At 43.4% G+C, this 23,637-nt stretch overlaps 1 long non-coding RNA gene across 1 annotated transcript; it reads right to left on the reverse strand.

Annotated features, from left to right (window-relative positions):
- Nucleotides 1–20,184: 20,184 nt before the first annotated feature.
- Nucleotides 20,185–21,805, reverse strand: LOC310995375. Its single transcript, XR_014595827.1, has 5 exons — nucleotides 21,759–21,805; nucleotides 21,082–21,117; nucleotides 20,872–20,946; nucleotides 20,521–20,552; nucleotides 20,185–20,301 (listed from the first exon to the last, which is right to left on the reverse strand). It is a non-coding gene; the product is annotated as an uncharacterized lncRNA (long non-coding RNA).
- Between the last annotated feature and the right edge of the window lie 1,832 nt (nucleotides 21,806–23,637).

Raw genomic sequence — 23,637 nt, forward strand, 5'->3', positions numbered from 1 at the left:
GGAGGGGTGGGGGGGCTGTAGAGGAGTGTAAAGAAGTGCTGAGCTCAGCTTGGCTGGAGGCCAGGGGAAGACGCTGTGCCCCGAGCCAGAGAATTTTCTTCTCAGACAATGATACTTAATTAATCCCTTTTCCTGGATTGTGTCAACAATGCCTGGATTAGCCCTATCTCTTTAATTCTCTCTGTGCTGGGAGGAAACAGGGTGGTGGCTGAGGCACATCAATGGAGATATAACGACACTATCAGATGTCTTTTAAGATGTAATTTCTACAGATCCTCTACATCAATGGATGTCATTAGTGAACCAGCCATAAAATGAAACATGGCTGTCTTTTTAAGCTCTTTATACATGGCAAGAACATGGATGAATAGCTGATACAAAAGACCATTCTTTATATCTGTTCTGTCCAGTATAAATAGCATCATGCAATGACATAATGACATTTATAGAATGGGATGAATGGGATGAATCACATGAGAAAGGGCTCAAGTGAAATCCAAAGATCTTGGATAAAACCTTTAAATGGCATAAGGTGCTTTTCACTCTCTCCTCCATTGTTTGTTGCCTCTTCACCTAATGCATCTATCTGCATCCCTCCATCTTATCTTTCTTAATATTACTTGTCCTTGTTTTTTTTGTTTTTTAATAGAACAGGTCTGTCTTGGAAGTGAGACCCTGTGTATCAATGAGATCACCTGTACGATACGATGAGATACAAATTACTAATAAAGGTATAAATAAAGGTTAAGTGAAGTATCTTCCATCATTCGCTCACCCTTCCCAGTTACCCCCCTCCCACATGCAAATGCACTCCCTCTTGTCTTTTCCTGCCACACCAGAAGACAGGCAATGTTATGTGATTGGAATCTGTATGCCAGACACTGAGAGTTAAACCCACATAATCTCCTCTCACATTTAACACACACACACAGTCTATCCACTCTGTAATCGCACTGCCGTGGGAGGCCGGGGTCCGACTTCCCTGGTTCTCATGCGTGCACAAGGTGTGTGGGCGTGGAGCGGAGCCGGGCAGGAGTGCAACACTGTAGACAAGACACGGGTGGCTGACTGAGTGGGGGGGAAAGGTGCTCAGGTGCAAAGGTGTTTGGATGCAGCCGGGTGAGCGAGCCTGTGTGTGTGTGTGTGTGTGTGCATGTGTGCGGTAAGGTCAAAGGGATAGAGAGGTTAATGTTAAATGACTGCCTCAGTTCTTCATGTCAAACTCAGCCAAAGGTGGAGGTGTGAGGCGTTCAGGAAAACACGGCGATCGCTGCTCCCCCCTGGTGCATGTGCAAGGAGCGCGAGACTGTAAGTGCATGTGCGTGTAGCAGCACGGCAGAGATGCTGAGGAGGTAGAGAGTCATTGTTCTCCTGCCTACCAGCTAAAATTGGAGCAGATCCTCTGTGTTCAAAAAACCCAAATTCAGGTCAAGTTCAATCCATCCTACAGTTCGAATCCATGTCAATCACTCTCGCAGGCTGCTGGGGCTGGCTGTTCTTGCACTTTCAGCACCAAGGAGAGCGCCACAGTGTACTGCCAGGTGAGGAACACACACACACACACACACACACACACACACACACACACGGAAGTGTTTCCATACAGAGCAAGCAAAGAGAAAAACTATTAGCTGATGATACGTGATGACAGTGACCTGCTTCTCTCTGATGACAAATGCTATTTTTGGAAGCAGAATATTTCCATGACAAAAACAACTAATTCTACCTGTGAAAGCCCCCACAACAGGAAGAAAAATATCAATGTGATCAGAATACTGTATCATCTTGTCAATTACAAAATAATTTTTGTTTCAGACTAGTAGATTTTTTTCCCAGGACTCCAGCCAGCACACCATTATACACACTTGATATATGACGTCTTTGTAGAATTATAGCTAATTTTTAATCTCATAGGAAACTGTGGTATTGCTGGATCTTTGGCTGCACATGTGAATATCTATAAGACCAACTGATCCTGATAGGTATTGTGTATTTATTTTTTCCACCTCTTTTTTCTACAGTCTACATTACAAAGTTTGTATTCGTAGTACTACTGCCTGCCAGATGGATGCATAAGACATTTATTCATTCACTTTAGCCATTTCCTTCAACCTCTCTGCCCACATGCTAACTACGTTTCATGCTAAACTTGTTACAACTGACTGACTGAAACATGCAATCTGCTTGTCGCGGTTTAAAAGTCAGCATTACGCCAATTCATAATCTAGTTTGTGTGCCGACATTGCTCCTGAACATAAAGCTTGTCTGTGTGTGGTTTTTGTTTTTGTTTTTTTGGGGGGACGGGGGTTTATCTTTCTTAAATCAAATCATCATCTTGTTTTGACTTAAATTATATGAGAGACTGTACAATCTGTCCAACTGCAGCAGAGCCAGTAGGAAATCACTGCAGGCTAATGATGCCCAGACCTTTTGGCTTCTGTGTAACTTAAAGATACATATTAGTAAAAAAAAAAAAAAAAAAAAAGTTATTCACAAGAAAAAATAAAGGATTAGATAAATCTCTGAATACATGAACTGCTTTTGCTTATCTGTTGAGGAATAACTCAAACCCTCATGTGATGTCATCAACAGTGTCCTCAAACTAAAACTACAAACAGTGTTGATCCTACGACATCAACATCCTGCAGGGAAGCAGACCTCTAAAAAAAAAAAAACTGCAGCTTATGATGCGATGGCTAATCGCTTTGTCCTATGGTACGAATTCAGGTCACTGAGTTCACATACACACACTCATGCACGCAAAGATACATGAATACAGCCACATAGAGACAAACCTCGGTCAACAAACTGCATTGGTTATGGCCCCAAGCGAAAATTATATGACAATGTCGACCAGGTGCCTTGTCGTCGTCATGAGGGAACGGTGATTCCTTTACTTGGTATCATACTGTAGGAGCTCCCAGGCTGCTGATGCTCATCATGTATGGGAGAGCTCTAACTTTTTGTTTAACAATTGTGGCGTTTTTAATTCCCCGTCTTGACCTCTTCAGGTTGGGAAAAGTAGAGATGTATAAATGAAACAGCAATCAAGTTCATTATTTTAATCTGAAGATGCAGTAAGGTGCTTTATGTGCAACCGAGGATGTAAACAAATTATCTGACCCAGACCTTTTATTAGATTTGAAACGTACAAATGACCACAGGGAAGCTAAAATAAACAATGCTATCAGTCAAACAGCATTAAAAAAAACTGTGAAGCAAAAAAAATAGAAGACAATAACCTATAGTTTTTCCTTTTTATTTGGGCAACATCTAACCTCAGATGGTTATCATAGTCCTTTCATAGCCCCAGGCTCTGTTTCCACCCTTTCCCCAGCAGAGAAATAAGGAGCAAAGGAGCAGCATCCATCCGTTCATGAACTGTATTTTGATTCCCTTCTTCATGCCTGAATACATTGATTACAATGAAGAAGGTCAAAGTGATTTGGGGTGAAACACCCACAAAACCTCCTTCCTGTTGGGAGAATCCTTCACAATCTTTGTTTTGTGCTTTTTCCACTCCCTCTGTTTTCTTAACCTTCACTTTCCTTTTCTGCCTGTGTTTCCCTTTCTGGTTTTCTTTTGACTCAAATCTTTCTTTGCTGTACACTCAAATACATTTGCACTTTTTTTTCCTGTTTTTGCAGTGGATATGAAAATGGAGTATGAATATGTATGCTGGAGAAGCAAGGATATTGCCTATGGTGAACCGCTATGCATAATGCAGCTTTTTCTGTCTCATCTACATTCATTCACTCACACACACACACACACACACACACGCACACAGTGAGATGCATACCATCACGTGCATAGAAAAACAGGGTTATAAATCCCTCTCCTTCTCCCTCCCGCTCGCACTCTTTCTCTCCTTCAAACACACACATACAAAGTCACATAAATACATTTCAGATTGCACATATACGTTCATAATAGCGAGTAGATTTCCTGTTCGCTGAACAATGTAGCACTACAGATAACAGCGCACAAAACACATTCAGGCCAAATAACAGCTGAAGCGCTGAAGCCAGTGGAAAACAGTCTTTGTAGTGATGCAACAGAAAAATGACAGAACATAATAGGCAAGAGATATGATCATGTTTGATTACTATACAATGACTCCAGAGTGAGATATGCTTTAGGGTTGAATGACAATCTGTCTGCTTTTCTGTGCAGTCAGAAAAGAAAAGAATTTCTAACATGTTGTCATTTCACTGGGAGACACACTGGAGTCAAGAAAGACGGACTGCATGCTATGATACACTCTATGCACAAACACACACACACATATATATATACAGGGAAAGGAGGAAGGGGATGTTAAACAACCCCTATACACAGTTTGTGCAGTGTCAGTAAAATATTAGGCAGCCATTTCAGCATTTGAAAATTCACATCTCCCACTTCAAAAAGATGATTTCCGCTGTTGAAGTGAGTGTCAGATTTGTAGAGATGTGTTTTTCTCCCCTCCCTATTCTCCCTCAGAGACAGGGCCATAAATTGTTTGATAGTAAGCAGAACACAAGAGAGAGAGGAAGAGGAGCAGAGTGAAACAGGGAGTTGATTGTGAGATGCTGAAGTGTGATTGTTTTGTGTGCTTGTTTGATTTTTGTGCGCTGTGGTGTGTGTGACTTATAGCCATCAATCTTTCTCTGAGCCTACTGGAGAGCTACCGGACACTGCTGTGGTGCATAAGACCTGTTGAGCGGAGGGGTCAAAAACAACTTGTGTGCGTGACAGTTTAGTGCAACAACCATGCTGTTACTATGGATTATATGATCTACAACTGGATAAGGACAAACAGTCAGACATTTGAGCCCAATGGAAACGCTCAGATTGTTTTCGATCCCTCTAAAGCAAGATTATCCATTTACAGTGCCATGCCCAGACCTGCACTACTGTTGTTAACTCACAATCTCATATTACTCAAGAGGGTTGAAAATCCAACAGATCAGTTTGCACAACGAATCGCCTATCTTGATAAACTGTGCATGAATCTGCTTTAACACGTCTTCAGTGCTTGTCACAAGAATCAACAAAATGTTCAGCCTGGACATGAGACCGATTGACTCGTTCAGAAGTTTTTGTGCTGCCGTTGGTTGTGCCAAGCGCACGGCTCCAGCACTTGACAATGAAAACAGGCTTTGCCCGCCAGAGCACGACGAGGCAGGTGAGTTAACGTGAGAGTGACATGAAGCTGTGACACTCTCTCCAAGACAACCGACGAGCTGCGCAGGCACAGCGGGAAGAAATAAGACACACGATGGCCTTGGGGTTTTTTCACCTCCGTGTGTTATGGATACTGTGCCATCTTAAATAATAGGTATCAATTCGGTATAAGTTTGTTAATTATGTAAACAAAATCTTTATTTGTAGGCCTGGTGGTAAGCGCGTAAAACCGTAGAACCGAGGAAAGCTTGTCTCAGCTTTTACAGCCATGTATGGCACAGAAATTACGCAAAAGCGCTTTGTAAACAAAAACATCAAAAACTCCTGCATACACAACCTGTCACTCCAGAAACTGCACATGCACTGCATTACACCTGCGCTTTTACTTTACGGAGCAAAACAGTAGGATCTTGAACTGTAAGTGTCACACAGTGCCAACACCTCCAGGTCACCAAATTCACTTGGATTTGATTTTGACAGCGTGATATTCAAAAAAAAAAAAAAACAGAGGAGGGAGGAAAAACAAGTTCAGACTTCCTGCCATAGCTGCTATTTCCATCAGCAACTGAAGCCTCATCCAAGCCAGACGCAACAACTCTGAGCGCAACGTGCGAGTGTAGCCTGGTGTAGCCACCAGAGTCTGACTCATACCGCAATTACTGGGCTCCCCCTCCAAGCACTCCTCTCCAGTCGGTATCTGTTTTGATTCCAAATTTTCACACACACACACACACACACACACACACACACACACACACACACACACACACACACACACACACACACACACACACACACACACACACACACACACACACACACACACACACACAGCTCATGGTCTGCAACGCCTCAGATGAGCGACTCAACGCCGGTCTCAAGAACACACAGGAGCCCCTCTTGTAAAAAAAAAAAAAAAAAAAAAAAAAGGAAAGGGAAAAAGAAGTCTGAACCACGATGAGATGTCCACACCACCATGGAATATATTGTATATTTTGTTTGTTTGTTTTACTGGAGTCAGTGAAAATAAATGGTGGCATTAATTGACAGCATTAAATCCACACACACTGCTATGGGTGTAAATACATGATGAGAAAGGCGAAAACATGACGCTTAGTGCATCACATGCACAAATAAAGTGCACGCACACAGGAGCAAAAGTGTTTTACATGTACGCAGGGATCCGCACAGTCAATATCCATTTTAATGTCGAGTGTGTGTTGCAGGAGGCCTGTCGACCGAAACTGGATAAAACCGGAATCACATTAATTGATGAAATAATTATAGCAAGAGCTCTCCCTCCAACTCGATCACTCCAACGACAAGCTCCTTTTAAGATTTCTACAATTACTGATTGAAAGTCCTTAAATTCAGCAGCTAAATACTTTCTCCTTTCTATTTGATTTTTAAAAATATATTAATTGTTATAATTATTTTAGCCTTCTCCAATCTCTCAGGCCCCGTTCTGGCCTGTCAGGCCTAAAAAAAATCTGATTCTCCCTCAGTCTCAGCTGAGTTTGTCTCAATTTTATTTCCATAAAATGACAAGCAACCTCCCAAACCATGACAAAGAAGAATGAGTGTACCCCTTTCCTCCTCCTCCTCCTCCTCTCCCTCTATCTATCTGTCTATCTACCCATCTCTCCATCCCTCTCCTCTCCCCCCTCCTCCTCCTCCTCCTCCTCTTTGCACACATGGGTGCAGGTGTGCTGATATGCAGCCAAACCAAAGCAACAAACGGCCAGTAATGACCGACTGAATGTCAAATCAAAGACAGGGAAAAAAAGATAAAAACTACATCTAAATAAAATAATAATAAATACAGTGATGTGATCTGAAATGTGTTTTCACACTGATGGGGGGGTTGAGCAGAGATTTGTGTGCCATTCTAGGAGGCGCGGCCGAGCCAGGAAAATACGCAGTACTAATGCATATGCATGTATGATAATAGACCTACCTTTCCCCCTTAAAATAAAGTTGATTAAAAAATCATGTGTGTCTAAAATACACAGCTGCTACAGGAGACAACAAATCGCAGCTGATTCGTGCAAAATGAGCGGAACATGGCGCTGAAAAGCAACGGAAAATGGAAGTTTGTTTTCCACTGCGTTATCTACATCTCTCCCATCTCAAGCACTCTTTCCGCTCCACTGGCTGTTTGCAGCCCCCAACCCTCCTCCAATCACCACACACACACACACACGCGCACACACATGCACACAGTCAGACACACACAGAGCACATCTCGTTCAGTCACGGGACAGGGCGATGTACAGTGTGTATAATCGAAATAGACCCTGTAATCCAATTACATACAACAAAAACAGCACACAAGTCCTCGCCGCAGCTGCAGCCTGGCAGAGGGCACTGCAAAGGCCACCGATGGAGACAAGGACCATACGTGAAACACACCTCCTGCCCAATACAACAAACTAATGCTTAAGATTATCCCAGATGTGTAATCTGATAAACCTCGCAACCAGTCACCTGCACTTACAAACCGGTGCGTAAAGAAAAGACAGGTTAAAAATAAATAAATAAATAAAAAGGAGGTGGAAAATTAAAATCTGTTTTTTTTTTTTACAGTCAAGATTTGGTTGTTGCGAAGTAACGCAAATTCACACACAAGACAAAAAGCAAAAGCATTTCAGATTTAAATGAAAAAGGAAAGACAACTGAATCATTCTCTCCCATCTGCAGTATTTAGAGCGAAGCCAATCAGTAGAATCTGGTGCCACAGAAAATGGTGGATGAATAATTAGACCAGGAGGATGATAACAAGTGAGTGTGCATGATGCACTGGCACTCCTACATCTGATCAAAGAAAATAAACTGGGATATATGGCCTCGTCTTTCAAATATCCAACTGGGGCACATTATCTACAAATTAAAGGCCTGCGCTCAATACACTCCCCATCTCCCCCCCTCTCTCCCAGCATCAGTTCACACGTCTCTCATAAAATGTATTGACCCTTGTTGCCTCACGCACTCTTCCAACACGCACACACACACACAAACTGGCATTTACGCACTATTTTAGTGTTTCCTTCCAAACAAAATTAACAGATACAAAGGATGTTTTAACCCCTGGAGACCCCCCTCTCCCCTCCTCCTCCCCCCTCTCTCTCCCTCCCTCCCCTTCCAAACATCTACGCGCACGCACACATGTGCGCACACACACACACAAACACACACTGGCACCTTATTTGTTTAGGGGGCAAAGGATGAAAAGTCAGCAAACGCATTAAACTCTCTCTCCCCCACCCCACACACACTATCCCTCTTTGCCCCCCTTTGGACTTTTGCGAGTAAACACCCTACAGCTGTGGCCAGCATCAGCGCTCGAGGTCGCTCGTCTACCCGTGCGCGCGCGCGCCTGCAGATCCTTATCAGCCTCTCCTCCTGTTCAACAGCCTCCATATTCACGACACCTCCACATATTCATCATGCAAAATGCAAATGCCGTTGTCTTTTTTCATCTTTAACGAGCACCGTGTGCACTTTAGGAGATCAGTGCGATTTCCTCTGCGGTCATCCAAATTGAGTGCATATTGATTTTAATTCCCGTCATCGGCCCCTTTTATCATTTTTAATCATATTATCAGCTCATCATTATGAGACACTGAGGACGTGAGAGAGGATCCGAGCAGTCGTTCAGGAGGGGGGAAAAAAGAGAAGGCTGGCCAGGAAAAGCATCCTCTCCAAACATTTAGAAAAAGTTCTGTCTTCCTCCAAAAAAGATGATTTAGAGTTTGATTTTACATCTCTGCCTCTCCTTTGTGAATCCAACCCGATTCAAGCCAACAATATTTATCAAGCTGATGAGGTGATACATACGCACAGCCAACTTCAGCACTGCGCTGGAGGGGAGAGGAGACAGGCATGCAGATAAGCAAGACACTTGAAGAGAGACGCAATTCCAACCTACCTTCTTGCAAAGAATACAGCAGAAGTAAAGTTACAAGCCACATGCCATTAAAAGCAGTTATATTTCACAGGAATGTTGTGCAGTCCCCCCAAGAAGAGTGCACGGCGCAGCGGTCGGCCAGGCGAGGCTCCGTGCTGGACTGGTTCTGCTGATGCTCCCCGGCGGTCTCTCTCCAGCCCTGGTCCCACACTCTCCAGCGCCGAGAAACGAGCCGCGGAGAAAGTACCGCCTCTGCTCCCTGTTCTCTCCTCCCCTTACCGGGACAGGCTGCTGTCGCCCCACCCCTAGTATCCTAATGATGCGCCTTGATGGAGAGGTGAGCCATACGCACTAATGTGGGGGACCGAGCGAAAACCACTGGGGCCACACTGTGTTATACGCGCACTGGATAGATGCCTTTATCCGTATAGGTTGATGGAGTTACAAGTGTGAACTTAAAGAAGAAGAAGAAAAAAATCCGGTCTTACTTGTTTTTATGCAAACAAGTTCAGAAAACAGCGCTTGGAGGACAATTTCTGCGCATATCCCCCTCCATGCAAATCTACTTCAGAATTTCCATAAGTCATCAGTCACTGTCTGAGTCTGTGGAGGGGCGAGCGCAAGATGTGAGAATGAGATTGTCCACGCCACCATAATGTGCCGCTGTAAAGCTGGAAAAGACCGTGGGAATTTTGCAGGAGCGGTTTCCAGCTGAGGAGGAGGAGGAGGAGGAGGAGGAGGAGGAGGAGGAGGAGGAGGAGGAGGAGGATGGGGAGCGCACAGAAGATGCAGCCTCCGCTTCCGTGAAGGGGAGGATGAGAATGTGCACTGCACCTTTTTGACTACAACACGGTGGCAGAAATTAGTTTTTGATATTAAGAAATTTAAACTTTATTTATAACAGACTATCAGTGTCCTACTGTGATTTTATTTTAAATTGGTCTGTACCCTGAGTGTTTACACTGATCAGGGTCAACTTCTTTGGTTACTGACTTAAAGCAGAAGTAAGCGGAATATTTATGTTAATATAAGTCTTAAATAGTTATATCTTCAGACAGCAATCACTTATATAGAGTGTTTGGTCCAAACACGGGTTTTTCAGTCACTCTGCTCTGCTGTAAGCCGAGGAGAAAACTTTCCTTGTATCCTACAACCTTCATCCAATGAGGAGAGAGAACAGCATAAAGGGGCGGTCCTCTCTGTGTGTGCAGCCAAGGGATGCGCGTGAATGTGGTGACGTAGGGACGAGGGCGGGGACTGCTAACTCTATCGGCTGACAAGAAGTTAGCCAAAACGACCGGATCGCTTACTTCTGCTTTAAGTTCTCTTATTTAGATACAGTTAAGTTACATTAAATCATTAATATACAGTAGGTCCTAAAAAACCAACTGCATTATTGCCTTACAAGTGCAGCTAAAATCTTGAAGGCCACTGTCAGTTAAACAGACTTAAAAGAGATGTGAAGAGGGAACCTTCAAGCTTTGCTCTCACACAAGACTGTTTTGCATGTATTTATACTGCAGCCCCAGCACCTGACCAGGACACAGTCTGAACACCTAACTTCAGAGCTGGGATTACTCTGTTAAGTCTGGGTGTTTTCAATATCCAAAACAGCGGGTGCCACACCTGAGAAAGTGTCAGTATGATGCAACTGATCCTATACTGTACTTTTAAAGAATAAAAATAAATAAATTTCCTCTATTTCAGCCGTGCGATAGACTGGCGACCTGTCCAGAGTGTACCCCCACCCACGCCCTGTGTCAGCTGGGATGGGCTCCACTGACCCTGCGTGGATAAACAGTATAGACAATCTCTAAATCAATGAGCCTGAGATTCCAGCACTGCAGAGGCTCAGTTCATCACCTGAACCAGCAACACGCAGCAAAATAAACACCAAAGCACCGACGATTGTTGTTCATTCATTTCAGCCCAACCAGCGAGACCCCACTCATTGTCCACTTAGTCACACTTATCTGACATCAAACACCTTCTACTTAACACAAACTCTCTTCTAACCTCCGCCATCTCTCACTCTCTCTCACACACACACACACACACATACACACACACACTGGTGTAACGTGGTGTTTTGAGAGTGTCGGGACCAAAAGTAGTCCTGGTTGTGGAATGGAGCTGAGGCAAGCTGTGGCCTCTCTCACTCCCACTGAAGTGTGGCAGCACACTCTGCCTCCACTCTCTCTATTATGTAACAGGTGGAAACACACACACCCACGCACCCTCTCTGTCTCTCTCTCTCTCTCTTCCTCTCTCTCAAAAACAGACCCACAAAACGTATACAAACACACACACACACACCACCAAACGACAGGGACATATACAGAGTGTGCACAGGAGCACTTCTGTAATATATTCTGTGCATCCAGATGTGTACTCGAAAATTCTTTTTATAGATGAATGCATTTTTCAGCTTTATGCACTTCCCCGCACCGGGAACCATAATTCAAGTCTAAAAGTGCTGTCTATAGTGTATGCTGAGGGCGATGGGCACTATTTAAATGTGACAGCCCTCGGGGAATATAACCCGTCTGTGCATCGCGTAATCTGCACCCCGGTGACAAAGTGGTCATATAACTGCATCCAACACCTTGACGCTCAAAAACTGAATATACACACACCAAAGCTCCACCCAGCGAGCCCAGTGTGGCGACACATGAAGTCTCTGTCACAGGACTTCAAAAAAGGCAGCGTGGCAAGCCGGTTAAGGGGCTGATGTGAGTCGGCCTGACAGCACCAAGCAGGTTGTACTGTATGTCAGCCAGTGATCATCATGGGGGCTGACAGGGCTGAGCTGGGCCAGCCAGGGCCAGAGAAAAGGCAAGCAGCTCCCAGACAGCTCTTGTGACTCTCTGCGAGGACAGGACCCAGGACAGGCTGCCACCACACCACACCACTAAAAAAAAAAAAAAAAAAAAAACACAGCAACATGTGACTCATCTCCATCACTCCGCTCCATCGTTGCCTGGAGATAGGGAAGGAGGTGGGAAGCGAGGGGAGGAGGAGGAGGAGGAGGAGGAGGAGTGCAAGAGGAAGAGAGTTTGTTGACTGAGAAAGAGGCGGGCAGGCAAGCGAGCGAGGGCAGGGGAGAAACGGAGCGCGCCGCGGAGAGGGGCAGACAGAGAGAGTGATGAGGCAGATAAGTTAATGTGGATGTTAATGTTAATGCTCAGACAATCACAGCTCCCCCCCCCAGGCACCGACTACATGCTAGGATCATATTAACGCTAATGTATCCAGTATTAATGCACAGCCCCCAGCCCAATGAAACCTTGGCAAGGTCAGAATTAGGAGAAGGGGTGAGGGCACTACCGCTGCTTAGCTCCCTGCAAGGTCAGGGGGGGGGGAGATGATGATGATGGCGGATGGTGGCTGAGGAGCTGCAGGGTAAATCATTCTACCGGTGGGTCAAACAGACGAGTTATGATCCTTTTAAAGCCTCGTCATCACGGCGGTGCGGACGGACTTTGAGAAGCCCAGCAGAAGCCCCTGTTCTTCTGCAAGGGGGGGGGGGGGGGGGTGCTGCTGTGTATGAACGAGCATCTGCATTAGGCAAATAATGAACCTCGCACCACCATGCTGCAGTACATTAACAGGAAGGCGCCAACCAATGGAGTGTGTTTATCTTTAACCAAGCATGCGTGACTGTTGTGGCAGATGTGTGAGAGTGTATCAGCACATCAGAGGACGTGTGCGCGTGCGTGCGTGCGAGAGAGGCAGCAGAGAAGACGCAGGACGTACTACAGTATATTTCTGGCTGCACTTTCTACCCAACAGTCGAACGCGTGTGCACATGTGTTTTCGTCCGTGTGTGTGTGTGTGTGTGTGTGTGTATTAGGTTGAGTTTGTGCACACTGGCGAATGTGTGTGTTTTTTTGCACGAGAGTACGTGCATGTGCACACTAGACATCAAGGGGTGTTAATTTATTCAAATGAGCTGGGGAGGATAACGAGAGGATGGGGCGAGGGGCGGAGGTGGTGTGTGTGTGTGTGGTGGTGATGGTAGTGAGGGGGGGGGGGGGGGGGGGGTGCTCCTTCTTCGGCTGGAGGTTCATCTCTCCATTTCTCTCCTTTTTTTTCTCTCCCCCCACTTGTTTTTCCACATTTGCAAATGAGACTATTTGCATGGCTGAGAAGGAGAGGCAAGGGAGATGTAGGGAGAGAGAAAGAGAGAGGGGATGAGATTGAAAATGAGAAAGAGGAGGGGAAAAAAAATTGGGAGAGAGAGAGGAGAAACGACGCAATTCTGAGGCAGACAAAACGCCCGCAGACAAAAACATACCGTGCCAGGGCGATACCACCACTTCCAAGATGGCTGCCGCTGGAGGCGTCCTCTGTAGGACCAACCCAGAGACCCGCTGCTCCAGCTCCTCAGTGGGTGACACACAAACACACTTTCTGACTTCAACTGTGATCCTCGAGCATAACGAGAAGAATGAAAAAAAAACTGAGCAGCTCAGTAAAGGATTAATATTTATGTTGGTATTTGAATATATTAAAAGACTTTAGTCAGATGGATCTGGTTGTGGCTGGTACAGAGATATTGATCAGAGATATCTGGTGACACCCAGTGGTCACAATTAAAGACGTTATCATTAGAGGATCTCACACTGCTGCATTTCCTGTATCCTGGCAAAGTTCTCAGTGGGGCAGACTCGTTGGTGGCTGTGACTTCATCCGCGCCAAAAGTCCAGCCTGCCAGTTATCTATGCCAAATATATACACACACATATGTATAGACAGTTATCCACATATTTGGAAAGTGTACATTGTTATTTACAAATATTTGTAAAGTGCAAGATCGATAAAAAAGATAACTAAACAATGTTCTTCTAACAAAAGTGTCTCATTCATCCAGTGTGTTTTAACCTAGTGTGACTGTAAACACTATCTTGCAATTACAAGATTGTCCCTGTTGGAGAGTTGGCAAGTGGGTAAAAAAAAAACCCTGTGTCACCAAATACTCGGGCCCCTGAAAAAAGTCTCTGTTTCACATTATTGATTATTGATTATTGAGTGATATTGAGGTTTTGGTGCCACGACTAAATGTATGTTTGTAAAGGAATGATGACATCACACCACCAGACATTACAATAGTGACTGTGAGGAAGTCAAAGCAAGTCCTCACCCCGAAGCCACTAACAGGTTAAAGGACAATTCCAGGCGAATTCAACTCGGGGGTGTATTTTCCTATCATTTTAGGTCTAAAAGAAGGAATCTGAAGATTTTCAGTTTAATCGCTCCTGTTTTGCGGTAGCTGTGTCTGTCCCCACATCGCCACGGCAGCAATGAATGGGAGTGGATGTAAGTTCCGCTGTTTAGACTGTTTACATCCCTCAAAGCCGCAATTTTTTTCCACAGACAGCGTCAGATGGCGACTCAAACATGCACCGAGAAGTTTATTTACTTCAAGCAAACCGACATGTTTGTAAAACTAGATCTAATTCAAAGTCTCCTGGAGTCTCGCGCGAGCCCGAAGTTGCAGTGCTGGTGTATTCAGGCGCAGTAGGAGCTACCGCTTGTGTCATAAACACAGGAATATCAACTCTTTACTTGCTTGAAGTGTACATTTTTTTCCACAGACAGCATCAGGTGGCTACTCAAACATGCACCGAGAAGTTTTTTTTACTTGAAGCAAGTAAAGAGTTGATATTCCTGTGTTTATGACACAAACGGGAGCTTTTCCCACTGCACGTGAACACACCGAGCACGGCAACTGGGTCTCGCGCGAGACTCCAGGAGACTTTGAATTAGATCTAGTTTTACAAATATGTCGGCTTGCTTGAAGTAAATAAATATTCTGGGTGCATGTTTGAGTCGCCATCTGACGCTGTCTGTGGAAAAAAATTGCGGCTTTGAGGGATGTAAACAGTCTAAACAGCGGAACTTACATCCACTCCCATTCATTGCTGCCGTGGCGATGCGGGGACAGACACAACTACCGCAAAACAGGAGCGATTAAACTGAAAATCTTCAGATTCCTTCTTTTAGACCTAAAATTATATGAAAATACACCCCCGAGTTGAATTCGCCTGGAATTGTCCTTTAAAGTAGCCATGCTGTAGTTATTGACCATACACTAAAATATGTTTAATACCACACTCCACTTATTAACTCAACTGCACTGTCCATTTCTAGTACACACACATATTAACACCTGTCTTACAGGTTTGATCCCTCTATAGCCAGTGTGAACAAACTTCACAATACTCAAACAACTTAAAAGGATAGTTCAACATTTTGGCAAATTGGCCCATTGCCATAATCCCTATAGTTTTAGGAGTAGGTTCATTACCTTTATTTGTCGGTGCAAGCTATTTTAGAACGGCGGAGCAGAGCCGTGAGCTGCTCAGAGCTACGCTACGGAGGCTCATGGGATTTCTTGGTTTCCCTCACCAAACTCATCAAATACACAATCCAACAACTCCAAAACGCTCTGGTGGACAAGTTGTGACCTGCACATTCACCACGCTAGGAGATAATAACAGAACGTTATGAGACAGAGTTGTTTTGGAGGCAAATTGCCCCCGACGGGAACGTGCATCAGCAATTTTGCATGAATTTACCTCGAAAACAACTCCATCTCGTAATGTTCCGTTCCGTCATAGCGTGGTGAATGAATGTGCAGGTCACAAATTGTCCACGAGAGCGTTTTGGAGTTGTTGGATTGTGTATTTCATGAGTTTGATGAGGGAACCCAAAAAGTCCCATTAGCCTCCGTAGTGTAGCTCTGACCAGCTCGCAGCTCTGCTCCGCCGTTCTAAAAATAGCTTGCACCGACAAATAAAGGTAACGAACCTACTGCTAAGTTTGTTTGTTTTTTGTCCTCTTGTTGTATTTTGTTTTGTAACCATGAATTACTATCTTGGCAGGTAAAAAATACTCTCAGCTGTTCTCTTCTTTTTTGTTTTTGGAACTTTACTCCCCAAGGTCATATTTTTTCAGTTGAGACACCTGCCAAAATGGGCAATTTGATTTCTGTTTGTTTGTCTGTTGGATGGTTGGTTGGTCTGTTCCTTTGTTTTGTTTTGTCTTCCTTTTGTGTGTGTGTGATATGTCTGTTTGTTTGTTAAAAAAGGGAAAAAAATATATATATATAAAAAAAAAAAAAAAAAAAAAGCTTGCACAGACAATTAAAGGTAACGAATCTACTATAGGGATTATGGCAATGGGCTAATTTGCCAAAATGTTGAACTATCCCTTTAATAGTAAATCATCTATGTGACAAGAAAATAAGGCGTATGATACAACAATTTGTCCATTCATCAATTTCCTCATCGTGGGGTTCGCTTAAAGTGAAACCTTTCATCTCTTCAATGTGCTGTAGTAGAATTGTGCATGTAGACGTTGTTCCGTTACATCCAACTGTGGCAAAGTCTCCAGGGCATTTTAGATGAGCATTGTATAAATAAAGGATGAACAAACAGAAATAAAGTGCTGTTTACACTCATATCTTTGTAGTTCTGGTCTGTTACATTACATCGAGTCAACAATAGACTGGTGCCTGAGAGACAGAGGGAGAGAGAGAGAGGGAGAGGGAGAGAGAGAGAGAGAGAGCTGGCAGGTGTGAAAGGACGTTGCGGAGCTGAGCTGAGGGCAGACTTTCCATCTTGACCCTCTGTGCTTTGATCTTATCACTTTCCCACGCTTTAACACTCCTGTGCGTCTCCCTCACCGGTTCACCAGTCACACACACTACTACGGGACCTCTCTAACAACAAAATGAGTGGACATGCTGCTGACAGATGTAAAATATATTGCCACTCCACAACAGAGAAGACCTTGTTAAGCACTAAATGCTCCGGTTTCTGCAACTGTGACAAATATCGACAAGAATTCAAGATATGTATCACTGCTCATCTTTTACAGCCTGTGTTTATTTTGGTTTGTATGCTTAGTTGGTCTGGTGACAATGACAACTGCTTTGTTAAACTGTGGAGTAACCTGGGAAGTAAATATAACTACTATTGACTCCTGTGAAAAGACCAAACTCAGCAATGAATTGATCCGACTGACCAGCAGGGCTGCAGCTAGTGATTGTTGTCAGTATTGATTAATCTTCTGAGTCAATCCCTGATACAAGTTAAGTCAAGTGAAGTTCATCTTGGCTGTTAATATTCACTGCAACGTCTCGTCCTCGGCTAAAGATGGTCCACAACAAATATAGGCTACAGCTTACTCCTGTTAGTGTAAGTTTAGGTCTTTGATTTTCTTGATTCAACATTTTATGGCTTTCTTTTAGGATTAATAGCCACGGAAACAAAACACAATGCACTTTGGGCTGAGAGGCATAAAGAGGCCGAGGTGGTAAAGAAGAGCACTAAGAGACAGACTAAAGCAACAGATATAGCCAAATGAGAAGGACGTGGGGTAAACAAATGAATGCAAATATCAAATGAGCTGTGGAACTGCTCACTACAACTGCCACAGAGGTTGGTCGTATTAAGTTGAAAGCCAGTTATCAGCATTTGTCAGCCGTGAAAAAACTTCCGTCATCAGCACTTTGTGAGTTTTCGGAAAAACAACATGAGATGACCTAGACAACCTTAGACTGACAATTTGAACCCAAACTGCAGATGAACAACATGCAGAATTATGTAAACTGTGATGGGACGACCTCCCACAGTATATGCATCCTCTGTCACTGAAGTGCTCTGGTCACTTTGTCCACAGCTTGCCCTTAAAAATACTGTGTCAAACCACACAAGGAGCACACACTTCATCCACTTGTTTCTCTTCAGTCTCCATGACAGCCACTGCCTCAGCAGCTACCTACCTACCAGTAGAGCTTCTTAAATGCTTACGGGAACAGTAACTGATCAGCCCTCTCAGCACCTGTCCAGCATATGTGTGTGTGTGTGTGTGTGTTGTGTCCTGCAAACCTCCTCCTGGTGCTGTGATGTTATCAGCTCTAGTGAACTGTGTGATAAATGGCTTCTCATGCTTACCTCAACTGAAGCCCTTATGGAAAGCAGCTGACCTGAGCCCTGAGGGATCCAACCGGTAAAACCTGCCTGCTTCACGGCCTGGCAGTGGGGCTGTGTTAACTTTTACAGCTCCGTCTCTTGTTATTTTCTTTTTTGTTTTTTTTTTCTCCCCCACACACACACAGATCCAGGAGGCTGAAAGGAGAGAGGAGAAGGGAGAGACAGAGAGAGAGCAGGGAGTCCTTGGGACTCACCCAGTTGACAGCTCCTGTCTCCCCCTGTAACGACTTATTTATTCAGGGATAATTAATCAGGCGCAGTTTTCTGGCGGTATGATTAATGCGCTTTGTCATCTGCGCTGCAGCAGTGAAAATACAGTAGCTCGTGATCTCGCAGCTCGGCCTCAGCTGCCTCTCATGCAGGAGCAGGACGACACTTGCTTTTAAAAGCAGTGGTGGAGAGAAAAAAAGTGATGCATGACGGAGGCCTTCACTGTAACAAAGAAGACTGCTGCAACTTGCATTGATTTTAAGCGTAGGGGGCCACAGTGTGGACAGACTGATGTTGATCACGTGATACCTTTGAGGAAGTGTCCTGTTCCTCATTTCCCGCCAGTTTAGTGCGTCAGCTGGTGGGTCAGCTGACCCCCCTCTCCTCGGTCAGCTGCACACCTCACCTCCATAGACCTCCAGCCTCCACCTGCCAAGGGAAGTTGTGACCGATCAACTTCTTCTCCTCCTCCTGGTCTTGCTGGTCTTATTGTGCCACCCTGTGGTAGTTTTTGTTACTGCAGGTCCGATGAAGACGAACACGATCCGTTTACCATGAATCACCACCTCTCTGTTAGAGGCTACAGCTTCAAATTTGTTTGCAACATGTGAATCGCAGCATCTTTGTTGTAAATAGTCCATTCCAATCCTATTGCTGTATTTTCAGTGTTCACTTATTTTGTAATCTTTGTTCATATTTTGTCTTCCTGGTAGGCTATGTTATTCTGCACCAATCACCAAAATAAATGTAAACTGATTATGATTCTAGTTTAACCTAGTTTAACCTTGTTTGGATGACAAACTGTCTTTTAAAACCCATATCTCTGATCTTATCAAAAAACTTAAGGGAAAATTATCATTCTTGTATCGTAATAGATCTTGTCTGTCAATGGAATGTAGAGAAGAACTTGTTCAGGCCATTTTCTTATCTGCACTTGATTACGGTGATGTAATTTACATGCATGCTGCTCTCTCCACATTGAAATCCCTGGATGCACTTTATCACTCCTCTCTTCCTTTTATTACTGGAGATGTGTTCCGAACCCATCACTGTGTTCTTTATAATAAGGTTGGATGGCCATCCTTAAGTGTAAGGAGGGAACAACATTGCATGGTTTTTATTTACAAAGCTTTACTTGAAATTTACCTGTTTATTTTACTAGCTTAATCTCACTTAGAATCTGTAACTTACACACTCGTTCACAGGACAACTTGGTTTTACAAATTCCCAGTATCAGGACAGAATTGGGGAAGACTGCCTTTCAGTTTTATGCCCCCCAAAAGTGGAATAACCTACAAAACTGTCTGAAACTGGATCATCTTATTTCCTTAGATAGTTTTAAAAACGTATTATCAAATGTTTTACAACCTGTATGTAATTGTGAATCATGACCTTGTATATCGTATAATTGTGTTTTTGTAATCAGGGCGTCATTGAAAAAGAGAGCTCGCTCTCAATTGACCTTCCCTGAATAAATAAAGAGGAATGAAATGAAAAATGAAAATAACCTGAAAGTATGAAAGGGACACATAAATACATAATCACACACAATATAATATTGGAAGAAGAAATATTTCATATGGTCCCCACATTTATTTTCATTAGGCTACCACACCTGCTACAACTTTCTCTTGTGGTCTATATTACATGTTTTGGTGCTTGCCTTGTATAGTAGCTATATTGTTACTTCACACATTTTGGAATTCTAAATTTTACATTTCTTCCTTCAACTTGTTTTGTTGGTGTATCTGAATGACTTGACTTCTGGTTGGGGGCCCAATGTTGATTTATGCTGGGTGTTGTATTGATCTGCAAAATAATTAATATCCTGAAGGTTCAGAGCAGCAGTGATATCACAAACATAAACACAACCAGGTTGGGCATACTTTATTAATACAAAAGTCTCACATTCTTACACACATAACAGCCAACAATGTGGTGGTAGATTGAAACCCCTTTCTTGGTTTCTGGTTGGTTCTGAACACTTCAGTCATCTTCAGCAGGTTTTCGTGGCTGAAGACAAAAGAGCAATTTTTATTTTTCATTTCATTGATGACATTTCATTTTGATTTTAGTTGTTAAAGGAAATATCCTGTAATCTAACAATTAGTATGCAGAAGTTAAAACTGTGATGTCTTTGGTATTAACTTATTTGTATTGTCTAAGTATGACCAGCAGATGTCGCTGTAAAGCCATAGTTTTATTTCAGAGGTTTGACGCCGACTTCCTTACCTTGGATTTGCCACAGTTGGCAATCTTGTTGCCTTTGGAGGAAAATGAGAATGTGTGATCAGAGATCAGAGCTGTTGTGTATTCCTTCAACAAAGACAATGTCAACAAAGGAAAGAGAGCTGCACAATGGGAGCAGAGATACATCTGAGCCACAAGGGCACAATGCATCTGATTCTAGTCATTCTAGTGCTCAGCCTTTCCAACATATTACACCCACTGCACCTTAGCCCTCTGTCTTTGCATATGTTTTCTCTGCACACATCAGACTCTTATACCTTTCAGCCAAACACACATGCAAACTTGAGCACATTCACAAAAACACACAAACTCTGGATGTGGTTGTTGATTTACCTGCCAACAGGAAGAAGGAAAGGAACACAATGACCCCAGCGAACACCAGACCTCCAACACGGAGTGTATGGTAGTCTACAAATTCACATAGGACACTGTCACCACATCATCAACGTCATCATATCCCCCATTTCTCTCACACCCTCCTCTCTCAGTTTGCTATGCTTTCTAAAAAAAATGTTTAGAGCACTGGCGGTTGGAGTTACCTACCATATACAAAGTCTGCATCAAGGTCAATAGCAGCACCTGTGGATGAGAGAGGAGCAGAGGTTGAAAGCCAGTGGAATTGTCTTGCAGAAAACTGTGTGGACTCTAATAAAGTGAATGTTTCTGAGAAATGTCACAAATGGTCACAATGCAATTAGACACATTCACCCTGTCTATGGATATGCTAATACCTTTTTTTAAATACTTTTTTACGAGTTTTCAGAATTGGGACTTCACTGACTGAATGACTCACTGTCTAACTCTGTAAATGAAGAAAAGAGGTCACAGTCAGCATCGGTCCATTTCCTGAAGGTGTTTTTAATGCAGATAGCCTGCTATTTCAGGATAGTCTAGGATAGATTTAGATCTAGAAGTGTTCCTACAAATGTAGTGAAATTGTTATTTATATATATAGTTCCATCACCACTATATAGGGAATTGTGCCTGTTGTCTACCGTGAATCAGTTATCATGGAAAACTGTATGATCTGCATAATGCTTTACGTTGTTTTCCAAGGGTCACAGGTGTATTTATGTTACTCCTAATAAGCAGTTAATAAGTCAACTTTGCGTCAGCCTGGTTCATGATTAGCACGTTGCTGTTAGTGCTTCTGACCTTGTGGATCTTAGTCACTCAGATTGTGTCATACATCCCTGCAGCCCAGGCGCCATGTAACTCACCTTTAGGAGACGACATGTTGCCTTTGTGTGTTCAGTTGACAAAGCTGGAGGGACATAATACAAGTGGTCAACAGTGATAACATCAGCTGCAGCTGGTGATGCCTGCTGTTTTAAATAATTGAACCTGGAACATTTTGGTTTTTATTTAACAACAATAAAAGTATCTTGTATCTGAAAACCATTGTTCCTCGGCTCAAAGGTTGGTATGGATTCAGTTTCGTTGGTAGTCCTTTTTAATAAAGTTGGAGATTTGTAGAGGCTTGTTTAAATCGGCTTATTCAGTTTAAATGGGAGGTTGTTGAAAGCTGCAGAAACTCTATATGTCCTGACAAATTGGTTCTGTTGGTTGCCCGCTGCTCTCTTAATGGTAAAGTGATTGCCTTGATCTCCACTGAGAACTTTAAGAGGCTAATGGCGATATTGATCCTCTTTCCCCCACCCATTCAGTCTACATCCCTTTCTCTCTCTCTCACACACACACACATACACACACATACACACACACACAGAGAGAGAGAGAGAGAGAGAGAGAGAGAGAGAGAGAGAGAGAGAGAGAGAGAGAGAGAGAGAGACATACATACACATACATACACATGCATACGTATATACAAGCCTCTCGTTTGATCTACATCTCTTGACCTATAATCATTAACTTACGCAGATTAACAGACTAAAAATTTCCCTCACTGTCTCCATTTTGTTAAAGCATGCCACTGTGAATTGTGGACTTCAGTGCTTTCATTTGTTATGTGTCTGGGGCCTTTTCACTGCACCACTGAGCATAAGGGCATAGCAGACAGTTACTCATTAATATATTACAACTCCAATATTCATTAACCTTGAACCTTGCACAGTCCGATAGAGGTTATAGATGGAGGAAGGAAGTGTATCTGCAGTGACACCTGCCTAATAATGCAAAATTGATTGATTTTGGCAAATAATCAGCCCTTAAGTGCAGCGATGCATCACTGCTGTTAGATTTCGTCAGTGGGGAGCAGTTAACAAGAACATTAACAACTCAGTGCTGTTGTGCGTCCTCTAAACCTACTTTTACAGTGTATATTAATTGGACCATGTGTGCTCTTAAATTTTGCCTTGTAAAACAGCAGTGCAATAACCCTAACCCCTAATATTTTAATCTCAAGAATGCCATCAATTTCTAATTTTACACAGATATCCACATTCAAGACGTCAATTAAAATGATTTCTTCAGTATATTCAACATTCAACATAGTCCAGTTATCCCACAGTTACGGTTATATCAGTTTTGAACAGTGTGAAGAGCAAACAACAGATTGAATGTTATGACCTGTATATTTTCTGTAAATATTGGTTTATGAAAGCAGGTTGTTACTCACCTGAGCTGTCGAAGACTCTGTATTACCTCTGGCCTGAGGTGTGTGTGTGTGGGTCCCTGTCTGCATCAGGGGCAGGTGCAGACCAAATTCCCACCCCATAGATCCACCCTCTAACACACGCACGCACACGCACGCACACACACACACACACACACACACACACACACACACACACACACACACACACACACACACAAACCAGCTCTCCACACCCACAGCCTTATTTCAGACCTGCCGCTCAGTTACATATTTACTCATAAATTTTGTACTCTGGTGCCAATAAAGAGAAGTTCAGGCAACCTTTGGAATCGCAGCAGAAAGTGTGGCATGTTACTCTCATAGTTTCACAGCCCCAAGAGCTGCTTAGCCTTGATTGAAGTCGATAGGAAGTTACCAGGCTGATTACAAGAGCTGTTGGAGGGCTGCTTGCAAATAATACTCAAATATTAACACTCTTGAGGAGAAAACTAGATCTACACCAAAACATTCTCATCTAAATGAATACAAGGGAATACAATTTT

The sequence above is a fragment of the Trachurus trachurus genome, assembly GCF_905171665.1.
Source record: "Trachurus trachurus genome assembly, chromosome: 13".
Lineage (NCBI taxonomy): Eukaryota > Metazoa > Chordata > Actinopteri > Carangiformes > Carangidae > Trachurus > Trachurus trachurus.